Raw genomic sequence first — 15,871 nt, 5'->3', positions numbered from 1 at the left:
GTCACAGCCATTCACCCAGGAGGAGAACCTTGCCCTGATAGATGTGATCCTCCCACAGTACCAGAGCCTGTATGGTCGACAAGGGGTTCAGGTGAGTGCAGACTCCACTAGCTTAGACTGTGCCCCTTTTGTGTGACAGTGACTTCTGGCATTGTGTCCATGTGTGACAGACATGCACTGGTGTTTAGAGTGGGTCCCAGGGTGTGGAAGGCCTCATGTCACCCATGCAGTGCATGCTGTGTTTCCTGTGTGCACTCCTCACTTGCATAGTGCCTACTGTGACAATGAATGCATGGTGCATGCCACATACTGCCGGGCTACTCCTCCTGGGGATGTTGTTTCCACAGTCCTGATGTGATCCTGTGTTCCCCTCAGTGTGACAGGTGACAGTACCCATGGATGTGTGTTTGTTCAGTGTACCTGTGCTGTGAGTGTCCAAAGGCCGTGTTCGTCCCCTGCACATTGGTGTGTGTGTAAGTCCCCTGTCATGTGGGTGAGTGCATATGGGGAGTGTTGCACACAAGCTGCATGAGGGATGGATATAGCCTGCCCATCCGATGTGAGCAGGGAGCAGTGCTGTGTGCATGCCGTGCTGAGCCAGCCCCACACCTGTGACACCCCCCGTCTACTGGCACATGGGCAGAGTGAGGTGTGTACCCGCAGTTGGCAATGCCATGTGATTGTCCTGTGCCTGTGTGTGTCTGTGTACTCTGCTGAGGTAGCATCAGTGTGCTGGGGCAGGTGACTGCTTTGAGGTGCTGTACATAATCCTGGTGTAGCCTGTGAGGCACAGTGTGATCCCTAGTCAGTGAGTGTGTGGTACCCCTCATGCCACCCGTGTACTTTCAATGGCACGTAGTGCATTTGGCCTTCCACAGTGGATTATGTCCCTATGACAAAGGTGCAATGAGTTGCATGCATACCATGGCCTGTTCATGAAGAGGATTGTTCTATATGTGTGTCTCTGTGTCTTTGCTCATGTGGATTCATGTATTCTCACTTTTGCATCCTCACAGGTAGGTGCCATTGCCAAGGGGGAGATCTGGAGGACAGCCGTCAGTGCCGTGAGGGGTACAGAGGGTCGGATGCGGGGCCTGTCTCAGGTGAGGAAACGCTGGCAGGACATCCGGTGCTGGACGAGGAGGATTGCACGGGTCCTGCTGGGGGACTCACCTGAGAGCCGTAAGAACCGTGGGCGCCGTCGTCTGACCCACATCCAGAAGCGTGTGCTGGCGGTGGTCTTCCCCGATATGGACAGGCGCCTACAGGAGAAGCAGCAGCAGGAAGGGGGTAGGTACATGTGTGTCAGTTGTGTGTCCCCAGCCAATGTAAGTGCGCAGTTGCATGGATACACTGCCAGGGTTTGATTGTGCAGTGCGTCAACTTCTCCCCAAAGTAGCCCAGTGCTGTTCTCACTCCCTCCCTTCCCCTCCTTGCCATGTGTTCCCTGGTCTGTCTGTAGCCACTCTTGCACAAGGTTATTTAGGCAGGCAGTTTATGCAGGTGCCCAATGCTAGCAGCATCATGTATGGGGGTGATGTGTCACAGGTCTGGGGACCTTGCGTGTGCCCTGGCCAATTTCAGTCATTGTGGTGTCCATGTCACTTGGCACTGATTGTGAATCACGACATAGGGGTGTGTCTCCAAAATGTACAGCCTTCCAGCATGCATGTCCAATTGTGTGCCCTCTGACATGATTTGCCTGAGCGGGAGGCCTGCTAAGTGCAGGGACGGTTGCTTAATTTGCAGTCATGTCCATCCTGGACCATGGAGGAGTGTGGGCACTACTGTGCCCTGGGGCACCTCTTCCTAGGTATCATGTGCGTCATCCAACAATATGGCCATTCACTGTGTCTTCGCCATGGGTTGGGTAGGGTGGCATTGTACCCTGGGCTCAACTGTTAGGACCTACAGGTTGCTACATGTGTCCACTGTACAGGGGGACCCATTTTGCTTGTGCATACTCACAGTGGGCATTACCTGTGTGTGTTGTTAAGACAATCTGATGATGTTTGCCTGTCAATGATGTGTGGACAGGCGCACCAGGGGCAGTGTGTGTACAGTCATGAATTAGTGGAGGCCATGTGTTTTCTTCCCAGAGTAAGAGGTGTACATACTTTCTCCGTCTCAATGAGATTGTCTCAGGTGTGGGTGGTTTGTGCGTACAAGGCCTACATGTCAGAAGCTTCATCCTCCTTGCTGGGTGTGGCCTGTGTGTGATGTTTGACTGGACATACGATCAAGGTGCAGTGACCCAGTCATGTTTGGCATGGTTTCATGTATTGCCTTTGCAGCATGTGGCAAGAGTAAATGGATATGATTCCTGCTCATCCCTTTTTGACGACGCAGTGTGGTGCAGATGCTGTGCACATTTGTCCCCAGAGGCTGGCTCCTCTGTAAAAATTTAGGTGCAGTGATTTGCTGTTGTGTCATGCTCTCCATTGTGTCTCAGTGGCATGGTGGGTCGACAAACTGTGTGTTCCATGGCCTACATGTGTACATTGTTTTGTAGGTGTTACTCCTGTTGCTTTTCAGGCTATGCAATGTGACCTATGTATATTTGACTCATGTGACATATGTGTACAGGTGTCTGATTATCTTCTGTCTCTTCACCTTGCCCACAGCATCGCCGGGGGACACGGAAGGAGACACTAGCACGGACCGGGAGGAGGGATTGAGCACCAGTGCCAGCAGTGCTGTCCTGTCTGGCACATGGAGTGGCACGGAGGCCGAAGGGAGTGAGGCAGAGGACCTGTCGACTGCCAACACAGACTATGACGCAGACGGGTCCGAGGCTGAGCTCCCAGAGGTGGCGGAGTCTGCCCACCCAGCTGATGGCAGCCCTCCACATCCCCCCGCCACCTCAGTTTCCATCACCAGCCTCCCACCTGCTCGTGGCCCTTCCCTCCGTGCTCGGTCCCCACATGTCTCCTTCCTGACAGGCACCGCACCCCCTGCCCCTGTCACCACTGCTGCGGTGAGTGCGGAGTCTGTGGACATCCTGAGGCAGTTGCAGGTTGGTCAGACTGCGATGCTAAATGTCCTCCATGCCCACACCCAGGTGCTGACCCAGATGGAGGCATACATGGAGGGCATGTCGGCTGCGCAGTCTGACCAACGGCAGTTGCTGAGGTCCATAGACTCCACACTGACTGCAGCACTGGATCTCCTGCAGCGCTGCCTACCCCCCCACCCCTGCCCCATCCACAATTCCCACTCCCGTGCCTGTCCCACGCACATCCAGACGTCAGCGTGCACGCACCCCACCAGACACAGGCACCACACCACCAGGGAAGTCGAAGCGCACACCTCCTGTCACGCACACACAGGGTGAGGAAGGCACACCCACTGGGTCGGGGGGAAACGTACAACACGCAGCCACAGTGGGAGTCCGCAGTCCACACAACCCACTCCCTCCAAATCCACTCCCCTTAGCTCTCCTGGCCAACAGTCGGTGACAGCATCATCCACTGCAAGTGTGCCCCCCCACCCCAGGAGGACACCACCCCGCAAGCGGTGGAGGCAGGACCCGGCCAGGGGAGTTGAGTCCCCCACCCTGTCCACACCCTCCCCCAGTGGCGCTGCGACCCATCCCTCTGCCCCCCCCCCTCCTTGGGGCCTGTGGTTCGATTGGGTGCGGGGGAGTCGCTGGGGGACCTTGCCAACGTGTGCAGCGCCATTCTGTCCTCCACCTTTGGCGCTGGCACCCCCCCTGTGGCGGAATCATCCCTCCCTGCACCCACAACACCTACCCTTGCCCCTCCTGTCCCTGTGGTGCCTGTTTCCACCCTCCCCCCTGATGCCCCCTCTTCTGTGGATGAAATGGACATGTGAACTGTGCAGGCAAGCTAGGGGACACACGTCCCGATGTGTACCCCCCCCCGGACTTTGCTGCTGGCTTGGCCCATGGTCCTTGTACATAGTGGACATTTTCTCAGAGAAATTTTCCTGCTGAATAAAGCATTTTCTTTTGGTTTTGCACACTGATGCTTTCCTGGACTTGCTGTTGGTGCTGGTGCTCCCTGAGTTGGGGTGGTGATAATGTGTTAGGGGTCTGTGAAATGTTGGAGTGTGCTGCTCATGGGGTGTACCCTGCCATCTGCGTGCCATCACAGAGGTCTCTGCCAATGGTATTTGGTCATGTTTGCTCTCACTGTATGGTGACATTGTCCCAAGGTGTGTTCCATCCTCTGTGGAGCCGGCCATTTTCCCTGCAGGGTGTCTCCCATATGCTGTGCTGTGCTGTGTCTACATTTCCTGGATGTGTGAGGGTTGCCTTTCAATATGGCCATGCTGGCTCAGCGATGGCTCCACCTGCATCTGGGGTATCACCCTTGTTGGTCACTGAACTTGTTGATGGGGTATATTGTCCTATGTCTGGGCACTGCTGGGGGACTCTGCACCCACCCCTCCTGTCTCTGGGCACTGCTGGGAGGACCCTGCACCCACCCCTCCGGTCTCTGGGCACTGCTGGGAGGACTCTGCACCCAACCCTCCTGTCTCTGGGCACTGCTGGGAGGACTCTGCACCCACCCCTCCTGTGTCTGGGCACTGCTGGGAGTGATAGGCACCCACCCCTCCTGTCTCTGGGCACTGCTGGGAGTGTCAGGCACCCACCCCTCCTGTGTCTGGGCACTGCTGGGAGGACTCTGCACACACCCCTCCTGTGTCTGGGCACTGCTGGGAGGACTCTGCACCCACCTCTCCTATTTCACAATATGTACGCTCATGACATACACGGGTGTGGGTTCGCTCCATGCATACGCGGGTGGGGGCACGTGTCGTACTTACACTGTTGGCGTGGGGGGTACGCTCCTTGCATACGCGGGTGGGGGTACGTGTCGTACATACACTGCTGGGGTGGGGGTTCGGTGCGTACATACACGGGTGGGGGTTCAGTGCGTACATACACGGGTGGTGGTTCGGTGCGTACATACACGGGTGGGGGTTCGGGGCGTACATACAATGCTGGGGTGGGGGTTCAGGGCGTACATACACGGGTGGGGGTTCGGGCGTACATACAATGCTGGGGTGGGGGTTCGGTGCGTACATACACAGGTGGTGGTTCGGTGCGTACATACACGGGTGGGGGTTCGGTGCGTACATACACGGGTGGTGGTTCGGGGCATACATACAATGCTGGGGTGGGGGTTTGGGGCGTACATACACGGGTGGGGGTTCGGGGCGTACATACAATGCTGGGGTGGGGGTTCGGGGCGTACATACACGGGTGGGGGTTCGGGGCGTACATACACGGGTGGTGGTTCGGTGCGTACATACACGGGTGGGTGTTCGGGGCGTACATACAATGCTGGGGTGGGGGTTCGGGGCGTACATAAACGGGTGGGGGTTCGGGGCGTACATACAATGCTGGGGTGGGGGTTCGGTGCGTACATACACGGGTGGTGGTTCGGTGCGTACATACACGGGTGGGGGTTCGGTGCGTACATACACGGGTGGTGGTTCGGGGCGTACATACAATGCTGGGGTGGGGGTTCGGGGCGTACATACACGGGTGGGGGTTCGGGGCGTACATACAATGCTGGGGTGGGGGTTGGGTGCGTACATACACGGGTGGTGGTTGGGTGCGTACATACACGGGTGGGGGTTCGGTGCGTACATACACGGGTGGTGGTTCGGTGCATACATACACGGGTGGGGGTTCGGGGCGTACATACACGGGTGGGGGTTCGGGGCGTACATACACTGCTGGGGTGGGGGTACGGTCCGTACATACCCGTACCCACGCTCTGCATGCCTGGGTACGGCCCGTACCCATGCCTTTGGTGGGTGGGTACGGTGCGTCCCCCCATTGTTGCGGTGCCGTGGGGTCCGCACCGTACACAGTCCTTGGGGGCGTGGCTACGGGTCGTACCACGCGTACCCCTACATGACCCCAGCAATGCTGGTACGAGCCGTACCCAGGCCTTTCTGACGTGGGTACGGGCCGTACCGCCATTGTTGTAGTGACGTAGGGGGACGCGTTGTACGTTCCGTACCCACGCTCTTGCGGCCTGGGTAGGGTACGTACCGGTTCGCGTGACCATCCACTTCCGCTGTGGCGGACGCATGCGTTGCTGGCCACGCCCCCACCCCCTGGAGGTGACCAGGCCCTGATGGTCAGGTATGTCCAGGCCATGTATGATTTGGTACCATGTGTTGGTGTTGTGTGTCCTGCCCCTGCCCCCCCCTTTGCCCCTGGTTGTTGTGCTGACCTTCTGCGGCGTCTGCGTCGGTTCCTGTACGCCAGGTGGACTGCTAGGAGGGCAGGGATGGCACGTAGGTTCGGGTCCATGTCTGTTCGTCGCGTCCAGCTGCTCCTTGCGTGTGTCGTCCTGATTTCCCGGCAGTTTTTGGCAGCCGGTAAATAAATTCCGTGCGAGATGACGTCGGTTCGAATCGTACTTCCTGGTTCGTGAAACGTAGGCTGGATGCGTACCGACGTCAGGTCGGCGCTTTTCCGGATCGGAATTGTGTTTCGATTCTGTTCGGTCGGTGTTTTGTTCGATTCGAACGGAAATGGTGTTTCCGTCCGAATCGTACTTGCATTTTCGAATGGATTTCGCACCGGGTACGAGTCGGACGGAGAAAAGGCTCCGTCCGACGGTTCGTACCCGCTTTTTACCGGATCGGAATTGGCACCATGGTGTTGATGACCCCAAAAACACTGTCACAGAGGTCATCCAATATATCAGAATAAGGGGTCCCAGACCTGAGCAGCACAGAGTTAGTGGCCACGGATGCACTGTGGCCGGCACAGGCACCCTGCCATGGGACAGTGATTTGCGGTGCACTGAGGTAGCTCCACGCGCAGTGGGCTGGTCCTCATCGATGTACAAGGTGAATATGGTGTAGGCTTGTGGGGGACAGAGGAAGGTGTACTCCAGGGCATGATGTGGAAGGTCTGATATCATCAGGCAGCAGCAAATGGATGAGTGGAAAGCGCCAGCCTTGATTTCACCACCAATTCGGTATCAGCTACATGAGGATGAAAACAGCTCCTAGTCCATAGACTCAGACGCCACCAATGTACGACCAGAGAGTGTCAATGAACGACGGGTAACAGACTTAGTGGCACAGGTGCTGAGCGGGGATGCAGTCTGTGATGATGCCGGTACACTGACATGAACTCCACCATTGCCAAATCAAGACTATGACCTACAAGACCGCAGTGTAGGCCGGAGGCAGCGGTCAGCTGTGGCCCACAGCCACGTGTCGTTGGCTGGCGAGGCACAGAGTTAGTGGCACCAGGGCAGTTGTCTGTAGTGTTCGATCACCTCTATAACGATGATCCTGTTCCCTCCCGACTGAAGCGCGTCATCCTCTTACGCCTCTCCATGCGTGCATTGACATGTATTCTGCTTTTTGAATGACCGATGTTCAGTTCCAAATCTGTGGCCCACTCGTACACAGCATAGGCCAAGGACAGAAGTCCGCGTAGGCCCACAGACACGTGTGGTTGTGATGCCATGCACAGACTTGTTGGCACCACATCGAAGCGGGTATAGTGACTTGTCCCATGCCTTAAATGGTGTTCACTGCCATGGTGTAATCAATACTCAGTTCCAAATGTGTGACCTACCTGACTGTGGGGTAGGCCTGAGGCAGCGGTCAGCACGGCCCCATCGCCGAGTTTCACCGGGATAGGTTGGATGGCCCGACTGGGCTGCGTAGTTCAGGTTCAGTAGCACCACGTGTTCAGACACCTCCGTGTATGTGACCTGGGTTTCGTCCGGACTGAGCCGCATCTTCCTCTTACTCTTCTCCATGCGATCACTGGTGTGGACTCGGCCATTCGTGATTTGGGCCCAGGTGCTGGATGTGGGACCTACTGGTCCGCAGGGTAGTCCTGGTCCCTCATCCACGTATCGCTGGCTGGCGTTGAACAGGATTAGTGGCACCACGTGTCGCTGGCTGGCGTTGAACAGGGTTAGTGGCACCACATGTCGCCGGCTGGCGTTGCACCACGTGTCGCAAGAATCCCATATGGAACTATGCCTCCCTGATAGGGTGGGGCCAGGTGCTGTTGCCGCTGGCCCGGATTTGGGGTCACTGCCATTGAAGACTCAGGACACAGTTTCACATATGGGACCTACTGGACCGAAGAGTAGGCCTGAGGCGGCAGTAGAGTACGTCAACGAAAAAGGAGTAAAGCGAGCCTGTGTCGTGGAGGCCGTGATGGTCTGAGGAGGCTGCCAAGGTCGCGCGACTCGGGCCTGGAGCTTGCGCCGGAACGTGGTGGGCCCTCCTTGACACACGCTGGTGTCGGCAGGTGATCAGTGAGGCCTGGCTGTTCAGGGGCGGGCCTGACGGGTTCGTGGTCCAGTGTGCCGGGGTCCGGCAGGTGCACAGCGTCACAGGCAACTCCGCTCAAGAGGACGGCATCGGCCTTGTGACGGGGTGAGAGGCGCCGCCCTGGCAGAAACGTTGGGCTTCCCAGAAGAGGAACACGCCCGGGGCTACGTGCTTCTTATTCACACCCCTGCACTGGCATGGCGTATGCCGGGCCATCCTGCTCCGGTCATGCTTGGGGGGGTGTAACAGGCAAGATTTCCACGAGGTCCCCCACTGGCTGTGGTGACATGGTTGCATCCACTGTCCACTACACTCCATACACCAGAGGTGTATGTTGCCATGGATATGGGTGTGTGCTGCATACTGTGGTCTGTCCAGAACATCTCTGCCACTCTTGGCATCGTGTACTTTCCCAATCATGGTACTACTGCATCCTTCACACATGCCTGGTTTCCACCACTCCCCACATTCGGCTGTTGTGTGGCTGAGGTGCCATGCCGTTGATGGCTCATGTTCATGGCTTGGCCAGGTAACCATTGTGGGTTGTTCTGTCATATCTGGTGGGTGGGCATGTTGTTGTGCATGTTGGTTGTGATTTTGTGACGTGTGCATTGCCAGAGTTGTGATTTGCATGGTTGTGGAGTTGAGGTGAGTGGGGTGCTCATTTGGAACTTGCCAAGGAGCTGTGCATTTCCCTTGTTGCCATCCTGGGTACGCTGGTTGCTGATGGACGGTCGGAGGATGAAGGAATCATGCACACTGGCTGTGTATTTGAAGGTGACATTGTTGGAGGTTCCACTGTGTTCTGTTGTTGCCTGCACATTGGGGTGGGACGTGTGCTTTCTGTTGCGGTGATTGTGTGCTGTGTCACCAGGGGCACAGGTAGGACATGTGTGCTGTGGGTTGCCCCCAACACGTGCGTGCATCCTGCTATGGCGTGTGGTCCTTGCTTGGTCTCCAGCATGACCTGTGCATTGTGTTAGACGTATGGGGACTGGGGTACCAGGGTGATGGTGATGTCCAGGACAGGTGTGAGGGACTTGGATGTGGCTGGCTGTGAGACTCCTCTGACTCTGGCGGGTGTTGGGGGGTGCCAGGGGCCAACAGGTGCAGCCAAGCCAGCAGCTTAGTGTGGGGTGGGATGTTGGTTGTCTGCTGTGTTGGTGCCGTAGGGCTGTTAGGTGATGATGGTCAGGAAGCGTGGGATGGTTGTCCCTTTCAGCCTGTGGTGGCTGTGACATTGTCAGGGGTTGGGTCTGTGCGGCTGGTATGCTTCCTGGGGGTCCACTGTCTTTGTCTGAGCTGCGTCTGTGGTGGTCCGGGGGGGGGGTGTTCCGGCTGTGGGTTGTGGTCCTGGGGTGGTGTCGATGGATGTTGTGGCCCTCTTGGGTGTCCGGGCCGCATGATGGATGGCTCCATGGCATCTGTTGCACTTCCGATGTGGCCCTGGGCTCTGCTCCCTTTTGTGGTGCAGGCTGCCATCCGACTTTACACCAGGTCAGAACAGGTGTAGATTTCCTGGTGCTAACGCGCCTTATCGCCTGTTTTGTGTTTTTATCGAAGATCTGCCTGGTCGTTGAGAATGTTGAGGTGTGATGTTGTCGCGGCTTTTGGCACGGGAACGCCCACTCTGCATCTTATTAGCGATAGTTGTGTGGGTCGTCTGTGGCGATGTTTTTTTCGGCTGCTATCGCAGATTTACTGGTGCTGTGGGCTGTTAGCTCCAGCTTGTGAATGGGGAGGTACATTTATCACGACTTTGGCTGCCATAAAGTGCTGTTAATTCAGCGATAGCTCCTTGTGAATATGCCCCTAAGTGTGATGGGAGTTGCATTGCCTATTTTGTGACCCCCATGTTGCGAAGGTGGCACAAATATGCATCCAATGAGCGCCAGTTCCAAATGTATTATCTGTAATGGGATATTTTGATGAATGTTTAATAAAGCGCATAGAATGCACCCTTTTCCTTTGTTTAAAAATTATTTAAGAGACAGAACACTTTCCATTCCATACAATTACGTTGGAGGAATCTATATTAAAAATCTTAAATGTGTTGACTTAAGTAGTAGGACTTTTCCTGGCACCCTATGCATGTTACATACAAATGAGGCCTACTTGTATGTTAAGCATGATTAATCCTTTAGCATGTGCATTGGGATGATTTAGAGTATAGAAAACTAATCAAAGATTTCAAAATTGAAGAAAAGAGAAAATCTTCCATTCTGCTGTTTAGGAAGATAAGTGCAGTAAGACTCCACCTTATGACGCCACGAGCACTATGCAGCATTGCAAAGTCATCTGGGGAAGAAGCATATTTTGATACAATTGCCTGCTTTTTACATATGTTTCTACTTGAGACATTGTCACACAGTAACATAGATGTAATAAGCTGCACACACAACTCTCCCCTCCTCTCTCTATAGACAATCATTGGGGAAGAAAGGATAAAGAGATCTAGCAATTTGACAGGCAAGACACGAAGACTGGTTGATTCGGGCAAATGCCAGAGAGCTGAGATTTGACTGAAAAGCTTCCTGGAGGCATGTGGGGATAAAACATGGCTTGACATAAGCTAAGGACAGATGATGTTAACAGTTCAGCTAAAACCATAATTGGAACACTGACATAAATATAAGAATAAAAACAAGTAGAGTTTAGACTAATTACTAAAGACTGTAGGAGAGTGTGCTATAAAATGCATTGGGTTTTGCCAATATTCATTTTGTTTTACTCATAGCTGCTAAGATAATAACAGCAGTGGCGGCCGGCATCTACAGAGAGAGGCTGGGGGGGGACGTTTGGAAATATTTTAAAAAAAGCTTACCTGAACTGACGTCTTCTGATATCCTCCGCTCCGGACGTATTCTTAACCGGACCTCTTCTGAGCCTGATGCTGCACTGCGGGCACCAATCCTGGTGCTGCTCTCATGTTGTGAGAGCAACACCCTGATTGGATGGAGTGGCCTCAATGGGAGCTCCCCAGTGCCCTGAAGGCCTGCAGTAAATCTAACAAAGCAGTCTTAAGACTTCTGGGTTAGAGGTTTCACAATGCGCGTGTCTCGTTGGTCTTTGCAAGACGGCCGGCCAAAGGGACATGCGCACTTTGAAAAGGGCACAAACAGCCCACGCTCCTTTCTGAAGCTGTCATTCAGCAGCAGACCCCCGCCCCCCATCCTGATGCTCGGTTCAGGACAGGAGAATGAAAAATAAAATGGTAATGTATTACCATTTTTTTTTTCATCTTCGGGAATAACTTAAGTGGGGCGAGAAAGCATGGCTCGCTCAAGCCTTCACAAGGTGAATTAAAAATCGAAACATGGTGTAAGACCCCTCATAGAGCTGGGTAAAATTTGATGTGCTTAACCAATACAATGTAAGGGTGCTGTAACTCCTAACAGGATGCTAGGGGCTTTCAGAAATGTCAATATCCTGGTTATAGAATGCTCCAGCTGCAATGCCCCAGCCCACAGCACTCAGCCCGCCAGCTGAGATGCCGACTCTGTTCCCTGTGGAGTGGCACAGGTACTGGGTCGAGTATAGTATAGTATAGAAACCCCCAAGAATATGCATAAAATGCTATTGATTCAACATTTCATCATTATAACACATATATAAATCAATAGGCATAAGAGCAACTCTTATTCTATTACACAAAATTAGTAAAATCCTTCAATTAATCTGTCCTAACTGCCAAGCAACATATAAATATTTTGACACAGCAAACAAAATCATCTAGTATTATCTACTCTTAAAGTTCGTAAGCATGTGCATCAAATTTCCTCGTGCCCAAGGATCGACATATTGGATTATTGAGGGCTTCCTTAAATAGTGTAAGATGGACAGAAGAATAAAAATGTACTTCTGATTTAAGCCATACTTTACAGGCTGGTCAACGAAGTTAACTGTCAGGAGATGCTCTCCACGTGCTGTGAAAATGATAAACTGGTAAGACCCCATGTCTAAATTTCTCAGAAATGGACCTTGCTTGGGGGGTTTCTATACAATTTATAAGCTGTTCAAATTCCAGGTTGCATTTAAAAAAAGGGAATCGTCCTGTCAGGATGCCCACCTTTCATGCACATGCAGCCAATATTTTGTTTTCAGTTGCTCCAACATCCCCATTGTGATCAACTCAGGGTTATCCCATGTTAGATTCAGTTCCAGAATGTGCAACCATCACTTAACATGATTAAACCATTTTATTTTACTAAATGTGTCTAACCCTTTCAAATCTGCAAATTCCTCCTTATAAGAGGGAAGTGATCTATTGCACAACAGTCTTACCCAGTAGGTTAATGGTTTGAGATTTGCAATATGGACTATATTCATTGAGGCCCAAGTGCAGGGGTGCTAGTGGAGCACTTTGAGAATTGATCTCATAAGCCTATTTTCTAATTTTGCCAGACATATGATATTATCCGCCCCACCAGATCTCAGCACCATAAAGTGTGGCGCCTAGCCCTCTTGCACTGTAAATCTCTAATGCAGGTGATATTGGATAAAAGTTTGAGATTTAAGTCTTGTCAGGACCACTGAACTTGCAAGCTGCAATCCCATTTGACTTTTAATGATTTGAGGAGACCATGACAGGGTATTCCCAAAGCAGACTCCTAGTATTCAAACTCCTTAACTTGCTCAAGTTCAGGTATTCCCAACTTCACCTCCCCGCTTGAGGAACTGTGTGGATGAAAAGCCATAAATTTGGTTTCATTAGCATTTATTTCTAAAACATACTTTTCATAGGAAGAGGAGAATGTATTTATCAAATATTATAGGCCAATAAGAGACTTAGATATTAAGAGTGTGTCATCCGCAAAACGTACAGCAGCAACCTTTTGGCCAGCCAATTTAGGGGAATTTTTATTACAGTTGTAAAGTGTGTCAAACACCCCATTCATGTGGATAAAGTAGAAGCAAGGACATATCCCTGGCACACTCAACTATCAATGATTATACTGTCCATTAGTTCTCCCTTCCTACCCCTTCTCACATGTGCCTAGTTATTGGTGTAGAGACATATTATTAATTAAAGTTAATTAGACTGCATTTCCAAGTCTTCGAGTACAGCCCATAATTTTGCCCAAGGTATCATATCAAAAGCTGCCCCTCAAAACGACGAACACTACATACAGCTGACCCTTTCTCAGGGTAACTATCTTCCCAAAAATTCAAATAAAACAAAAAACCTGGTTGATAGAACTCATAAGAGTTCTATTCCTAGCACATGATTTTCCTTCACCCAAGCTTGTTCTTTGGCCAGTACTTGCCTGATAAATATCTTTTCAGCATTATCATTCAGGTATATTGGCCTATAATTGGCAAGATTATTCTTATCCGACTTCTTATAAATGTGTATGATTTCTGCACCTTTCCATTATTCAGGTATCTCAGCTCCCCTAGCTGTTGCATTGGATTGGGCGTTCAACAAGAACCCCCATACAACAGGCTCTGATCGAAGTTCACCTGGTATCTTATCTAGTCCTGGAGCCTTCCCAGCTTTCAAAGTCTCTATAGCAGTTAAGGTCTCCTCCATAGTGAAGGAGACTGGGGAAGTGCCCAGGGAATTACTCAAACTATTCAAATGTGATCCATTCTTCACTGCACACTCTGTCATAACCTGAAGAGTATAAAGCTTTTTAAAGTGTTTAGCCCAAAACTGTGGTTTGATATAAAAGTCTTCGTCCCTAATTATCTTGCTATCTTTCATTTTTGCAGCAATAACCAAATCACACCAATGTACTTGCTTCCATCTCATCCTGGCTGTCCTCTGTGCATGTTTGTACTTCTTTTTGCCAACCATTACCAGTTCTCTGTTGCCGCTTTTGATAGCAGAAATTAGTTTTGATTTGGCTTGCCTACATGATTTGTCAAACCAGAGCATTTCTTTCAGTTTGTAAGGTTGAATATTCACACTTATGTAAAAGTACTTTCTCAGAGATTCAAGTAAGATCTTAAAAATGTATGTTGTGGGGGATCTCTTCCAAGGAAGTACCTTCATACGTGTCAAGAACATCAACAACTAGGGAACAGATATTTGCAAGTGCATCTGGATTTGTCATTATAGAGGGCCACTTGACATATGTACTATTATTAGAATAAAATATAAGTACCTTGTGTGTAAAGCTTGCTGCCCTGCAATTTATTAAAGGGATGTTCCTTAAGGAGAGAGACAGTGCATTATGGTCACTATCACTTTAATTTTCTATGACTATGTCACACATATTTATCAATAACTATAAGTTAAGTAATAAATAATCGATTTTACTTCTGGATGTTGCCCTTTTCAAAGTGTATGCAGCACCCCGATCAGAGGTACAGCTCGATCGAGTAAAAGCAGCTTGAATTGGAATGAAATGGGCTGACCACTCTGGAAACGCCGGTTCTGAGGGGAGGAAGGAAGAGCACAAACTCACGAGATAGGACCCATAGTGAATCTTCGAGAGTATAGGCCTGTACAGATACTTCCAGTTTATCCAGTACCCCCGCTCATAATTAGTTTTTTGCTACTAAAGGGCCGATTAAGAGTATGGCGGTCTGAGGACCGCCAGACTTGTGGGAGCGCAGCAGTGGTGGTCTAACCACCGCACGAGTTGGGCGGTCGGACTGCCCTGGGACTGCCGTTTCCTGGAGGTGGCGCGGCGGTCAGGAGGCCACAATATGCTTGGCAGGACGGCAGCGGTCCAGCTAAGCATATTATGAGTTTCCTCTCTGCCGGCGGTGTCATGGATGTTCCATCTCCATGTACACCCTGGCAGAGAGGACTGTGCCTCCAACGCTTGTGGATGCATACAGGGGGGCATAACATGCACCATCTAGTGTGCATGCTCAACAGTACCTGCATGGCATGGACTTTCGAGTCCATGCTGTGCAGGAACCTTGTGAGGTGTTCCCACTGCGGTACCTTTTTGAAAGGCACTGCCGCCTTTGAAAGAGGCACCGTCCTGGGACCGCTGCACTGCCCGCCTAACAGACCACTTTAAAGTCGTAATCTGGCGGGCGGCAGGTGGCGAGTTTCGGCGGTGGCGTACTACCTGCCCTCAAACATTCAAACCTCGTAACCGGGCCCTAAGTGTCGTGATCTGATCTGGTTGGGTTCACTATGGGGTGATGTCCGTTTGCTGCTCTGTCCACTCGATTATTAAATATAGTGACATTTTGATGGTGTTGTCTCAATCTGTAGCAGGCCATGTCCCCGAAGCTGCACTCCACCTTAATCGGGGCACCCCTTGGGCCACACAACCTTTTGCTTATCACATTTTCTGGCTTCCCGAGGGGAGGGAAGATATTCTACAAGCTGTGGATCTTGGCCTGAGTAGGCGATCTCAGGGGCACATGCACTGATGGAGCGATGCAGAACATGAGCTTGAGGAGCTGCTTCCGCTTCCGCTTCAACTTCAGTGAGACAGAGTCAAATCCCTTTCACTGCTTTCCTCTGCCCCTCTTTCTTTTTTCCCTTCTCCCATTCTTCCACCTTATCTCTTTCATTCTCCCTAACTCTCTTTTCTTTCTTGCAGTGTCTCTCGTCCTCTTTCATTTTTCCCTTTCTTTCTGTTTCCCATTCTTTTTTGGCTTTATC

This window comes from Triturus cristatus, chromosome 3_2, assembly GCF_964204655.1.
Source record: "Triturus cristatus chromosome 3_2, aTriCri1.1, whole genome shotgun sequence".
Classification (NCBI taxonomy): domain Eukaryota; kingdom Metazoa; phylum Chordata; class Amphibia; order Caudata; family Salamandridae; genus Triturus; species Triturus cristatus.
This window is presented reverse-complemented; position numbering follows the sequence as displayed.